The sequence below is a fragment of the Ochotona princeps genome, chromosome 8 (assembly GCF_030435755.1).
Source record: "Ochotona princeps isolate mOchPri1 chromosome 8, mOchPri1.hap1, whole genome shotgun sequence".
In the NCBI taxonomy this organism is placed as follows: Eukaryota; Metazoa; Chordata; class Mammalia; order Lagomorpha; family Ochotonidae; genus Ochotona; species Ochotona princeps.
In genome coordinates, this window is record NC_080839.1 from 30,583,855 (window position 1) to 30,597,756 (window position 13,902).

At 39.9% G+C, this 13,902-nt stretch overlaps 1 pseudogene; it reads left to right on the top strand.

The window, feature by feature from the left end:
* The first annotated feature begins 5,234 nt into the window (after positions 1 to 5,234).
* The window catches only part of LOC101532597 (pleckstrin homology domain-containing family A member 1-like), a 66,877-nt pseudogene continuing 58,209 nt past the window's right edge, over positions 5,235 to 13,902 (top strand).

The window sequence follows — 13,902 nt, forward strand, 5'->3', positions numbered from 1 at the left end:
GATGGTGCTAGATAAGAATATATGTTGTAGAGAAAAATGTAAAACAAAAAGATGCCAGAATAGAAGAAAGATGAAGGAATTTAGAAAGTTAGATACAATGTTCAGAAAGGCCTCTCCAAGCAGGCAATGCTTGAGTTGGTGAGACAGAGGAAATGCCCTGGGAATGTCAAGGAAGAGACACTACAGGTGAAGTGGAAGGCCCTAAGTTTAGATCACACTTGGCATTTCTATAAAACAACAGGCCAGGGTGACTAAGCAGCATGAACAGCACAAAAGGCAGTGGGACACGAGGATGTTGTTTTTGTTTTGAATATTTATTTACTTCAAGGTCAAAGTTAAAGACAGGGAGAGACATAGAGTTCTTCCATCTATGGGTTCACACTCCCCATCCCCCAATGACTATAGTGTCTGGGGCTGAGTCAGGCTGAAGCCAGGAGTTTCTTCTAGGCAGTACTCATAGTTGGAGGTGCCCAAGCACTTTAAGACCATTTTCTGTTGCTTTTCACAGGCTATCAGCACGGCCCTGAATTGGAAGTGCAACAGCCAGCACATGAGTTGGAGCTCATATGGGTTGCCAGCATTGCAGGTAGCGGCTTTACCCACTACACCACAAAGCCAGCCCCAGACATAAGGTTTCAGTCTCCACAAGGTGCAGATCATCAGGAGCCCCAGTGGGCTACAATCCCATGTGGAGGACCATGGAAGAAATTAACTGAAGGAAGATCATAAGACGGCTTATTTCCTCTGTGTTATCATGAAACTTTATCTACCAATATAGGCAGCAGGCAGCATTTCTGTTACAGGCTGTAGTTTTTAGTCCTGTTCTAAGACTGAGAAATTCTTTTAAAAAATTGACATTTAATTTAGATGCAATATGGTCATTCTGCTTGGTATAATGCAAACAATCACAGGATGCAGAATACCATCAAAGACTAGTTGATTATTCAAAGATGGCTGCAATTAAAGATAAGCAGTGGGCCCAGCGTGGTAACCTAGTAGCAAAAGTCTTTGCCTTGTATGTGTCAGGATCCCAAATGAGTGTTGGTTGGTATTTTGGCTGTTCTACTTCCCTTCCAGCTCTCTGCCTGTGACCTGGGAAAGCAGTAGAGGATGGCCCAAAGACTAGGGAACCTGCACCCATGTGGAACCAGGAAGAAGTTCCTGACTCCTGGCATTGGATCAGCTCAGCTCTGGCCATTTTGACCACTTGGAGAGTGAACCAGTGGATGGAAGATCTTTCTCTCTGTCTCTCCTCGCTGTATATCAGACTTTCCAATAAAAATAAATAAATCTTTTTTTTAAAAAAAGGTAAGCAGTAATGCTGGCTTGGACCAGGGTGCCAGCAATGTGGATGGTAAGAAGCAGTTGTAGTTTTTATTTGTTTCATATCCAAAATTTTCTGCTGATACATGTAGGATATAAGAGAAAATAAAAGTAAGGGCAACTTTAAAGTTGTTGACTTGAACAATTAGATACAAGTTGCCACTTACTGAAGTAAAGAACAAGTTTAAGCTAAAGCACTGTGTAGAGATCAGTATCAGAATGTTTCATTTCAGGAGCTTAGGATCCAAGTAGGGCTACTGAGTTGACACATACAAATACCTGTATCTGCACTTCAGGGAGAGGGAGCACAAAGAGATCTGAGGAAGCAATGGCATGTGAAACCAAGAGACTCTTGTCACTGACAGAAAATATTTCAGAAAAGAAATAAAAAGAATAAAATCAAATCATCTAAATCCTGAAGGCTTAACAATGGCCCTGAAAAGAGAGCTGTGTAATTAGGAGCTTTCCAATAATCCATCCTAAAGCCCAAGGATAGACCAAATTAGGGCAACTCTGCACTCAAAATGCTTGAAGGACTCCTGGGACTGGAGAGTGAAGCCCGCTCTCCTTCACATGACTTGTGGTTTCATCAGGCAGTACCTGCTTAACATCTCTTTCAGCTTCCTGCTGAGCCAGTGTCCCCATTGCTCCCCCAGATCCATGAACGCCTTCTCCATGTCCAACAGGCCAGATGGCTTTGAAAACACCAGTACTTTCATTTACCCTCAATTTCCCATCCTCCACACTCTCAATCCCACTAATTCAGGCTGCACTTCCCAGTTTCCAGCCAGATACCACTTCATACTTCACTCTGCCTTTTAACTTACTAAAGTATACGCTTCTTAGAAGGCAGTTTATCAGTTTCCTGGGACTCCTACAACAAATCATTGCTAACAGGATGACTTACAACTGAAAGTTATTCTCACACAGGTGGAGACCAGCAGTTGTTCATTAGGTTCGGGGGCTGGAGCTGAATTATTCTGGAGAAGAATCCTGCTCACTGCTTGCATTCCCCCCACTCCCTGCCCGGGAGGCTGTCCACCTTCCCTGGTTCATGGCTTTTCATGCAAGAGCTTTTTTTCTCCTCTGCTTTATCATGTTACCTCTCCCTCTTCTCTTATATCCCCCCCTCTGACTCCATAGACAAACCCTGTGAATGCATTTAGGACCTATTAAAATAATTCATAATAATGCCCTCCAACTCAAGACCCTTAACTCCATCATGTCTGCATAATCTCTTACCAGCTAAGGCAATAAATTCACCCAGTCCATGTGTTAGGATTTGGACATCTCCATGAGTCATTAGCTTGCCTACTTCCATCAAGACTGTGATTGCTTTGCTCATCACAACATCTCCAATAGCTAGGGCTGTGACTGTCACATAAGAAACACTCAGTTGGGGCTGGTGTTGTGGCACATAAGGTAAAGCCACCACGTATGACACTCCTATCCAAGTGTGTTTCAAGTCCTGACTTCTCCATTAGCAATCCAGTTTCCTGTTAATGTGCCCGTGAAGACAGTGGAAGATGGCCCAAGTGCTTATATCTCTGCCACCCACAGGGAACACTGATGGAGTTACCAGCTCCTGGTTTTTGCCAGGTGCACCTCCAACCAGCACAGTCATCAGGGGAATGAACCAGAGAATGGAAGATCTCTTCCCAGTCTCCTTCAACTCTGTCACTCTGCATGTCAAATAAATAAATCATTAAAAGAAACACTCACTTAACATTTTTTAATGAGTAATTGAATTTAATGAGTTTTTAATCGCTTGACTACTTCATGGATCTTTCTCTCAAATATAACAAGAGGCAAGTCATCATCTATTATCAATTTACCACTGGTAAAGAAAAAGCTTTTATTTGAGCAAATATGTTTTTTGCTTCTAGCAACAGGTTTGACAACATTTAGTAAACTGGAAGAAGAAAATTCTTGATCAGGTTATTGAGATGAAATATAAAAATACTGGGGCCCGGCGGAGTGGCCTAGCAGCTAAAGTCTTCGCCTTGAAAGCCCCGGGATCCCATATGGGCGCCGGTTCTAATCCCGGCAGCTCCACTTCCCATCCAGCTCCCTGCTTGTGGCCTGGGAAAGCAGTCGAGGACAGCCCAAAGCTTTGGGACCCTGCACCCGCCTGGGAGACCCGGAAGAGGTTCCTGGTCCCGGCATCGGATTGGCGCGCACCGGCCCGTTGCGGCTCAGTTGGGGAGTGAAACATCGGATGGAAGATCTTCCTCTCTGTCTCTCCTCCTCTCTGTATATCCGGCTTTCCAATAATTATAAAATCTTAAAAAAAAAAAAAAAAAAAAAAGAGGGCCCGGCGGCGTGGTCTAGCAGCTAAAGTCCTCGCCTTGAAAGCCCCGGGATCCCATATGGGCGCCGGTTCTAATCCCGGCAGCTCCACTTCCCATCCAGCTCCCTGCTTGTGGCCTGAGAAAGCAGGAGAGGACGGCCCAAAGCTTTGGGACCCTGCACCCGTGTGGGAGACCTGGAAGAGGTTCCTGGTCCCGGCATCGGTTTGGCGCGTACCGGCCCGTTGTGGCTCACTTGGGGAGTGAAACATCGGATGGAAGATCTTCCTCTCTGTCTCTCCTCCTCTCTGTATATCCGGCTTTTCAGTAATAATAAAATCTTAAAAAAAAAAAAAGAAATATAAAAATACTGAAGTTCTCATCAAATTTAAATCTTACTCTAAAGTTCTAATTGGCTCCCCAGTACGCAAATAATAAATCCTTCTGGGAGGACCAGTTCTTGCTGGGAGAATGCATAATGAGAGCTGATGTTGGAGATTCAGTAACCAGGGTTGGGGAAGGTCCCAAGAGCCTGGACCACAAGGACCTTGAAAGTCTTAATTTCATCAGCTTTAATGAGTCGCAACAGTGTTTCTCTCACATGGCATAACTTACTTTAGAAGTTTAAATTCTTAAGAAAAGCAAAGATATGAAAGAAAAAATTGTGTCATTTGAAACAGAAATGTAAATAATAACTACTTTCCCCCTGTGACCACTCAGAATGAAGACATTTTTCATCTTCCCTTCCAGTGAAATGATACCATGTGACTTAGTGCTGGCAGATGCAAAACAAATGGAAGCTATGTGTACGATTTCTAACAATTACATTAAAGAAAGAAGATGTATTCTCTGCTCTCCCTTTTCCCTATTACTGGCTAGACAGTGGCTGTGAGGGTCCCTGTTCAAGCCATTAACTTGGATTATGAAGCAACAGATTGAGAAGGTCAAGCACCAAGGTAAAAGAGATGAAACTTGAAATTACCATATAAATCTCAGACTGCCTACCTCTAGAGGCCCCTGTGTTACACAGAAATAAGTATTTGTCTTCTGCTTTTGTTACTTACAGATGAATCTAACCCAAAGTGGTTCAGAATCTAGCTTCAAGAAGAAAATGCTACACATGAGACAACTTCTAGTAAGCAGAAAGTGGTCATTACCTAGTTACCTCAGTGGAAATTCAGTGACCCTCATTTCACATAGCACACTTTTGGTCATTTACAATTCTTGACCAGGAGCCAGTGTTGTGGTAAAACATGTTAAGCCTCTACCTATACCACTGATCTCCCATATGAATATCAGTTCAAGTCCATATTGCTCTACTGCCTATTTACTCACTTCCATGTTAATGTGCCTGGGAAAGCAGCAGAGCATGGCCCAAATGCTTGGACTCATGTGAGAGACTTGGAAGAAGCTCCTGGCTTTGACCTGGCCCAGCCCAGCCACTGTGGCCATCTAGGGAGTGAACCAGAAAGTGGAAGACTTCTCTTTATCTCCATCTCACAGTGTAACTCTGCCTTTCAAAAAGAAATCTTGACCAAAAAAACATTAAGTAAAATGACAAGAAATCATCAAAGTTATGGTGGTGGATTGTTTCACCATCCATTTTCATCAATTTCCTATAAGATGACTGAAATCATAAAGCCAGAGATAACCAGTCAGAAGGACAAGAAGGATTGTGATCCAGTATTGCTGAAGGAGGTATCCTCTGTCCATGGCTTTAAATATATAGTGAACACAGTCATATGACTTAGAACATTGATCACTGATTTTACCATTCAGAACTTCACTCTGAAGTAGAACACAGGTAAAACAGTGACCAAGAAGTAAAGATTCTAACAAATTACATTAACATATATGAAGCCTATGACTCTAATAACAAACCTAACATTTAAACATTTCCTTCATCCATATACCTATTATCCCAGAAAGTCACAAAATAGTCATCAGGAAAATGAGAGAAAAGGGTAGAAAGATTGAAGAAACCAACCATAAGAGATCCTAGCCCTAAAAACTAAAACTTAGAAGACGACTGTTTTAAAATAAAGAGTTTTATTGGCAAAATCATCACACCTATCCTACAGAAGCTTTGTATCCACTAATTTTTGCTACATAAAAGCCACCCCAAAGTCCATAGTGTGAAACTACAGCGATTCTTCAATATGATTCTCACCATTCCTGTCTGCTCTGTGAGGTGATCATGCTGAAGCAGGATCTCGCATGCAGTTGCACTCAGCCAGTGGTTAGGGCTGGAGTCATGTCAACAGCGGCCTGACATACATGTCCTGTGGCTGATCATGGCCACTGGCGATAACCATACTGAAGCCTGTGAGCCAGAGCACCATATGAGACTTTTGCATAAAGCCAAGCTTCCTCAGAATGCAGTTGTTGACTTCCAAGAACAAGCACCCCACGAAAGCTGGCTGAAGATATATCACACTTTATGGTCCAGCATTGGGAATCATAGCTTTGGTCTAGTATAATTTTAATCTAGAGAACAGAGTTGCATTTTGACAGCCTGTTTTGGCTAGTACGTAGAAATATTATAACATGAAAAGTATTAAAATGAGCATCGGTTATATGAGTAACATCCTTTTCCACACAAAACAGACTAACAAAAATTGAATCAGGCAAGTTTCCTGAAGTAAAATATTTTAGTATTACAATTTTTAAGATTATGATGAATGAAAGCAAAGTCATGACATGTGTAAATCAAGTGTTAAAGTAGTGATCTTAACACATCACCTGCCCCACTCCTGCCCTGCCCACCTTAGGCTTACTTCCCTAATTTTAGCAAGTAGCTCTATCCTTCCTCAAACCCACAAAGCCTCCTCCCATGCCTTCTGCCCTATTACCTCATCTTCCATATCAGTTTTATTCATTCTTCAGGTATCAAACATACCTGCCAAATAAGAGTCACTCAGCATGCCATAGTGCAATGCATGATTCTTTGATAATATGCCGACTTTCCCAAGGAATCATGTGTATGCGTTTCTGCGCATGTTTGACAAACATCAGTGTTACCCCATAAGGACACAAGGCCTGCAAGTCAGAAGACAGGTGGGTTTTAGTTCATTAATTTATCTCCAGGGTGGAAAACTGTACCTGGCAAATAAATAGTAGACTGTTAATAAATATCTGGTGCGCAATCACTGAGAAACTCATGGAAAACACCAAAAGAGTGAAAAAGATTCATCTAGTGAGAAAGAAGAAACAAGCTGAGAGCACATATTTAAGACAGCATGACCACAGATGGCAAGTTTAGAGAAGGGCCGGTGAACGGCACTGTTCCAGCTGAGGAGAGAAACATGGCACAATGGTACAATCCTGGCCACCAGTAGATTGAAGATCTCTCGCTCTCTCTATGTATTTTTCTCTCCCTATCTCTTTGTAGCTCTGATTTTCAAATAAATCAGTTTTTAAAAAATAGTTTAAGAAATGAAACCATGCCCCTACCCTTAATAAATATGGCTATAGGCTATAAGATCAATGCAAAAGAAAGAAAATTTAACTAACAATGAAAACTTTTAAAACGAGCTATTAATTGAAAAGGACTAATAAAGAGCTTACCATAGTATTTCCATGTCTGAAAAAGACAACACACGCTAGAAAAATTCAAGAACAACAATGATTTTTGATAACTCACAATGTACCAAGAGCTATGTTAGTATCTTCTCATTTTCCATCTTATTTAGTACAGCAACTAATCAGTAAAATATGGTAAATGGGGACCAACATTGCTGTGTAGCAGGAGAACCACCATCTGTAATGCTAGCATTCCATGTGGGCAATGGTGTGTGTCCCAGTTGCTCTGTTTCTAACCAAGCTCTCTGGTAATGGCCTGGCAAAGCGATAGAAGACGGCCCAAGTGCTTGGGCCTCTTGTACCCAAATAGGAGACCTTGATGAAACTACTAACTCCTCTGTGTGTGTGTGGGTGGGTATGTATGTATTTTCCCCTCCCTCTCTTAGGTCTGATTTTCAAATAAATAAATCAGTTTTAAAAAAATAAATAGTTTGAGTTGAAATTAATATTTTTCAAAAGTTTAGTAGTATTCAACATTGGAGCCATCCAGTCTGACCTTTGTGTTTTCTGTCATCATCACTCAGTTTAGGTAGACTGTGTGTATCCAAAAATCTATCCACTTCTAGATTCTCTAATTTGTTGGCTTTAGCTGTTTGGAGTAAGTTGTGCAGATTCTCTCTATATCTGTGGTGTCTGTTTTTTCCTGTTTCCTTTTCCTGATGTTTTTGATTTAGATCTTCTTCTTGTTTGGTGCTGGGGGGTGACGCAGTTGGGCAAATTGTGTGCTGATTATGTTGGTTTTTTTTTTTTTTTTCAAAAAACCAGTTCTTCAATTAAGTGATCTTATGTATGATTTGGGGGTGTTCAATTGTAATTATTTCTTCTCTGATTTTTAACTATTTCTTTCTTCCTATTAAGTTTGGTTTGTTGTTTTCCCATGTCCTTGGGATGCTTTCATAGGTAATTTATTTGAAGTCTTTCTGATTTCTTGATATAGGCAATTATTAGCACTTACCTAATTAATTAACACTTAACTAATTAACAATTAACACTGCTTTTGCTGTGTCCCGTAAGTTTTGATACACTGTGTTGTCATCTTCATTCATTTCTAGGAATATTTTTATTTCTCCTATAACCTACTGCTCATACAGTAGTATATTATTTGATCTCCATTTATTTTCCTTGTTCTAGAATTCCCAGATTTGTTCCATTTGGTCATAAAAGACAAATGATAAGCTTACAAATTTTTTTTTTAATTTGGTAAGGCTTGCTTATGGCCTAGCATTTGGTCTATTCTAGAGTAAGCTCCATGCACTGCTAAAAAGGATGTATATTCTGTAACTGTACGATAAAATATTGTACGTATTTCAGCTGGGCTCATTTATTCATAGTACAGATTAGCTCTACTGATTTTCTTTCTAGTTGATGGGTGGGGAACATATGCAGAGGGAGGGTTAGGTGGGAAGTATTACTATGCTCCTAAATCTGCATTGTGAAATTCGTCCACTTTATATAAATAAATCAAGTCTCAAAAACAGCAAAAATTCAGGTGTATCATGTATTATTATCCTTACTTTAAGTGGGAAATCTAAAGAGTTTAAGTATTCTTAAGTAGCGGAGGTTAATTTTAGCTATATAAACTTAGCCTTTCAGGACTCAAAACCAGTATATTAAAATCTTAACCATAATTCTTCTGAAGGCAAAAGCAGTATTTACATTGTAAAGTAAGGGTTCCGTTGGACTCTAGAGAATGGCAGGACTGAATGAAAATGAGGCAGGAAGTATATAAGAGCAAATTGTAAGGAAAAGTCAAGGCATGGTGAGTGAATGGAACAGCCCAGACACAGCTGGAGTCCACTCACAGCTTTCAGGTCCCCAAGGTGATAAAGTCCAACATGAAATTGGCAACAGAATCTGGGCAAGACTGGAGAGAGTCAGATAGCTAAGGCATAGTTGGCCTTCATCTTGTGTGCAGTTAGAGGTAATTGCAAGATCGTGAGTTAACAAGTGGAAATATGAAGATGGTAAACTAGATGATCATTTAATGTAAGTCCTATTTTGCAGATAAGGAAAATATAATCTAATTTAAGTGACTCCTCAAAGTTCATAGTATCAATAGGACTGCAATTTGGTTTTCTGATTATTTTTATTTTCAACGAGAGAGGTACAGAAGTAGACAAAAATTGTAAGACTAGCAGAGGGGAAAACCAGAATCAAAGCTGAATCTCAGGTTTCAGGCCAGAATAACTTTGGAAATTATGACATCACTTTCCAACAGAAGGTATTCATAAGAGTTATACTCTAACATGGATGCCAGTGATTCTTGTCACCTGGTATTTGTATCTTTACGTAATTCCCTTGGCTTGAGCAAGCGTGAATTCTTAGAGAACAGTAGCATCTCTGTGCTTAGATAATAGGAGAGCATAACTCAGGAGCTGCTGGCAGAACTTTCCGCTTGAATGCCCTGTCTAAATATCAAATGGTAAAACTAATGGTCAGAGTATCCTTTAAGAACACTAACCGGGCCCAGCGGCGTGGCCTAGCGGCTAAAGTCCTCGTCTTGAACGCACCGGGATCCCATATGGGCTCCGGTTCTAATCCTGGCAGCTCCACTTCCCATCCAGCTCCCTGCTTGTGGCCTGGGAAAGCAGTTGAGGACGGCCCAAAGCTCTGGGACCCTGCACCCGCATGGGAGACCCGGAAGAGATTCCTGGCTCCCGGCTTTGGATCAGCGCGCACCGGCCCGTTGCGGCTCACTTGGGGAGTGAATCATCAGACAGAAGGTCTTCTTCTCTGTCTCTCCTCCTCTCTGTATATCTGACTTTGTAATAAAATGAATAAATCTTAAAAAAAAAAAGTTTAAAAAAAAAGAACACTAGCCATGAAGGCATTCCTATATTAAAATGTGAAAATCATCAATTTGGAATAATATTACTACAAACTTTCCAAACCGTTTTCAAAAACACTATTTCACTTTCAATTTTTATAACCTTATTTTTTTAAAGATTTATTTTATATCTACTACAAAGTCAGATATACAGAGAGGAGGAGAGATAGAGAGAGGAAGTGGAGCTGCCGGGATTAGAACCAGCGACCATATGGGATCCCAGCACATTCAAGGCGAGGACCTAGCCACTAGGCTATGCCGCCGGGCCCTATAACCTTATTTTTTAAATTCTGTAGGTTTTTAATTCAAATATTCATTACTGATAAGAATTAATTTTAGTAGTCTGTTATACATGCAATTTTAGACATTAAAGGGAGAATTTCAATAACTACTTTTATTCTACATGGTGATTTGATTTTAGCACAGACAAAAACAGCAACATGCAATTGACATTGTAGGACACAGTATTTTTTAAAACCATAGTCATTCTAATATATGGGTCTATAAGGTTTCCATGAAAGAATAAATTTCTATTCTTAAAGTCAGGTATCTTTGATAATTTGTTGTGATTATCCTACCAAATTAATGTAACATCTAGTTGATTGGGTGGTACCTCACAGGATCGCTGCCATAGGCAGCATTCAAGAAATATCTCTAAGTATAACAGAAAGAGATGGAATAAAATAAACTCTGTATGAAAAATGTTATACAACACTACGGCTATTGAGGAGTACCTAGTTTTCACAGAAGAGATTTAATGTGTAAAGAAGCAACAAGAGTGATGCAGACTATAAGAGCTGTGGAAAGTCAGTAAGAAGAATCCATCCAAGAGAAAGGACAGTGAAAGGTGAGCAGCTGGACAGGACAGCGCTGATGCCACTGCCACCTGACAGGCTTCACCCACTCAGTAGCACATTACAGTGTCCAATGCAGATATAACAACCACAAAGTATCGCTGTTGTTTAATACACATGTACTCAAATTCATCCTTATATATTAATTAGATGTAAGTATGCATTACCTTACATGCCTTGTCTTTGGTTCAATAAATTTCCATAAAGGAAAATTTAACTTCATATAAAAATCAATTCCTAATACAGTATTTTTAAGTGGCATGCCTAGCAATCTTATGATATACACTTTTGTTTATATTTCAGGATAGTTTTAAATTTACAAAACAAGTTGTACAGAAGGTTCCTATATACCGTTACACCCATATTCTTGTATTGTGTGTTTACTTTAGAATTACTCTAGGGTACAAACAGTGTTTCTCAATTTATATTGCTCAATTCTCAATTTGTATTGTTATTATAAGGCCCTTGTAATTTTAAAACTTCTTAAATGTCAGGGAGGAAAATGCTACTGATTTAACAGGGTAGGACCAACTATGCTCCTCAAGATTCTGTTGGGAGGGCCCGGCGACGTGGCCTAGCGGCTAAAGTCCTCGCCTTGAAAGCCCCGGGATCCCATATGGGCACCGGTTCTAATCCCAGCAGCTCCACTTCCCATCCAGCTCCCTGCTTGTGGCCTGGGAAAGCAGTCGAGGACGGCCCAATGCATTGGGACACTGCACCCGTGTGGGAGACCCGGAAGAGGTTCCAGATTCCCGGCTTCGGATTGGCGCGCACCGGCCGTTGTGGTTCACTTGGGGAGTGAATCATTGGACGGAAGATCTTCCTCTCTGTCTCTCCTCCTCTGTGTATATCTGGCTGTAATAAAATGAATAAATCTTTAAAAAAAAAAAGATTCTGTTGGGAAAAAAAAAAAGAAAAAGATGCACCAACAAACTTGTTCCTGCCTGGGACCCAACCCTCAAAACACTGTGCTAAGAGGATACTGGGTCAGAGCAGCTGTTGCAATGTTTTTAACCCTACCATAATTTTGGAAACATCTTTCCTCACCAAGACTGAAACTGATCAAATACAGTATAAAGCAACTGCATCTGCCAAAATTCTTTAGAGAAATGCAGTGCAAAGGATATATCTGATCTGGCAGTGCAAAATGTACATGGTAGTCTAACAGTTCGAACTTGTATGATGCAAGCTTAAGGCAGAATTTCTTTGTCCCAGGAAACCTCAACTTTTGTTCACAAACTTCTGATTGACTGGACAAGGCTCACCTATGTCATAAAGAGTAAGCTATTTTATTTAAAGTCACATCTGCAAAAATACTTTCACAATTCTATTTACAATAGTACTGATCAAGTCCCAGACTACCACATGCTAGTCAAGTTAACACCTAATATTTAACCCTTAAGGAAACCTAAATAAACCTCTAGAAGGCAGAGCCACCAAGCTAACACTAAAACATAAAATCCTTACATTTCTAACAACTCAATGCGTAAGTCAACTTTATCATCAATGCCATCTTTTGAATATAGAGCAGATACAATGAGACTTCACAAAAAAGGCCTACCATTGTACATATAATGATATTTAAAACACGACCTTCAGACTGGCCAGGACCATAAGTAGTAAAAGTTATTACTTCCACAAAGGAGTCAAAAGCTCTGAAACAAACTCCCTTGCAGCTTATGTAAAGTCTTTATCGTTAATTAGGATGGAGAAAGAACCTGCCTACTCTATTAGCTATAAGATTCATGAACATTTAGGAAGAATTTATACATTTTTTACTGTAGAAAGTTAAACCATGGTAGCATTTTAGTATACGTAGGTTACCATCTGCAACACTTGCATGTCCTTTTATTTGCAGTTCTAAATTCCTCACACCTGCAAACTTTTCAACCCACACAGCATGTGCTACAACATGATTTCTTATAGTACTCTCTCTTGATGGAAGAGTTATGTTATAATCAAGCACTTTTTTTAAAAAAGGAGGAATCATCTAAATTAAATTCTCAACTTCAGGATTTTTACAGATTGACTCCACTCCTGATAAATATGCTTACTGCATCATTGGAATTTCTTTTTGAATCAGTTTATTGGCTATAGATGTACTGTTTCATGATTATTTGCATTAGATTGAAATATCTAGTTATCATCTGAAAAACAGCAAAGAGTGTATGGTATATCATGATCAGGTTCCCTTCTTTTCAAATCTACTCTGCAGCATCTTTCATGGTTTTTAAAGCATTTAGAACTTTCCATTCTAGCTCTCCTTTTAAAAAGAATTAGTAGTGATCAACTTCAGTTTATTGCTCATCTGTAGATAATATCTTGTCGGCTGAGATTGTCACCTTATCACTTCACTCTGATATACATCTGTAGTGGGTTGAATTAAGTCTTCCAAGAAGATAATACTTAAGCCTAACCTTTGGTAACTGTGAGTGTGACCTTATTTGGAAGCAAGGTCTTTGCAGATATAATCAAGTTAGGATGAAATCGATTGGATTAGACTGGAGCTCAGGTCTAATAACAGATGTCCTCAAGAAGAGAGGAAGATATGGAAACACACGGACATACACAGGGATTAAAGGAGGATAGAGGCAAAGATTGCAGTGTTACTGCTACAAGCCAAGGAAAACCAAAGAGAAGACTCTCAGTAGACACAGGTTAGCCCTGTCGACATCTTGAGATTGGACATCTGGCTTCCAGAACTTGCATAAATATATTTCTTTTGTTTCATATCACTGAATTTGTTGTAATTCATAATAGGAGCCCAATGAAATGAATGTGTATAAAAATTATTCCCATAACCCTATGTGTATTCCACTAAGGAGAACCTTGATTTTCCCCTGTTGATGCCTAAATTAGAAACACTACCATTTATAAAGCTCTTTTTTCTTTATCTGGGGCCTGGCACAATGGCTGAATTAGCTAAAGCTTCTGCTACAAGCTCTGGGATCCTGTCCTGGCTGCTCCATTTCTCATCCAGCTCTTTGTTTATGGCCTGAGAAAGCAGCAGAAAATGGTCCAAAGCCAT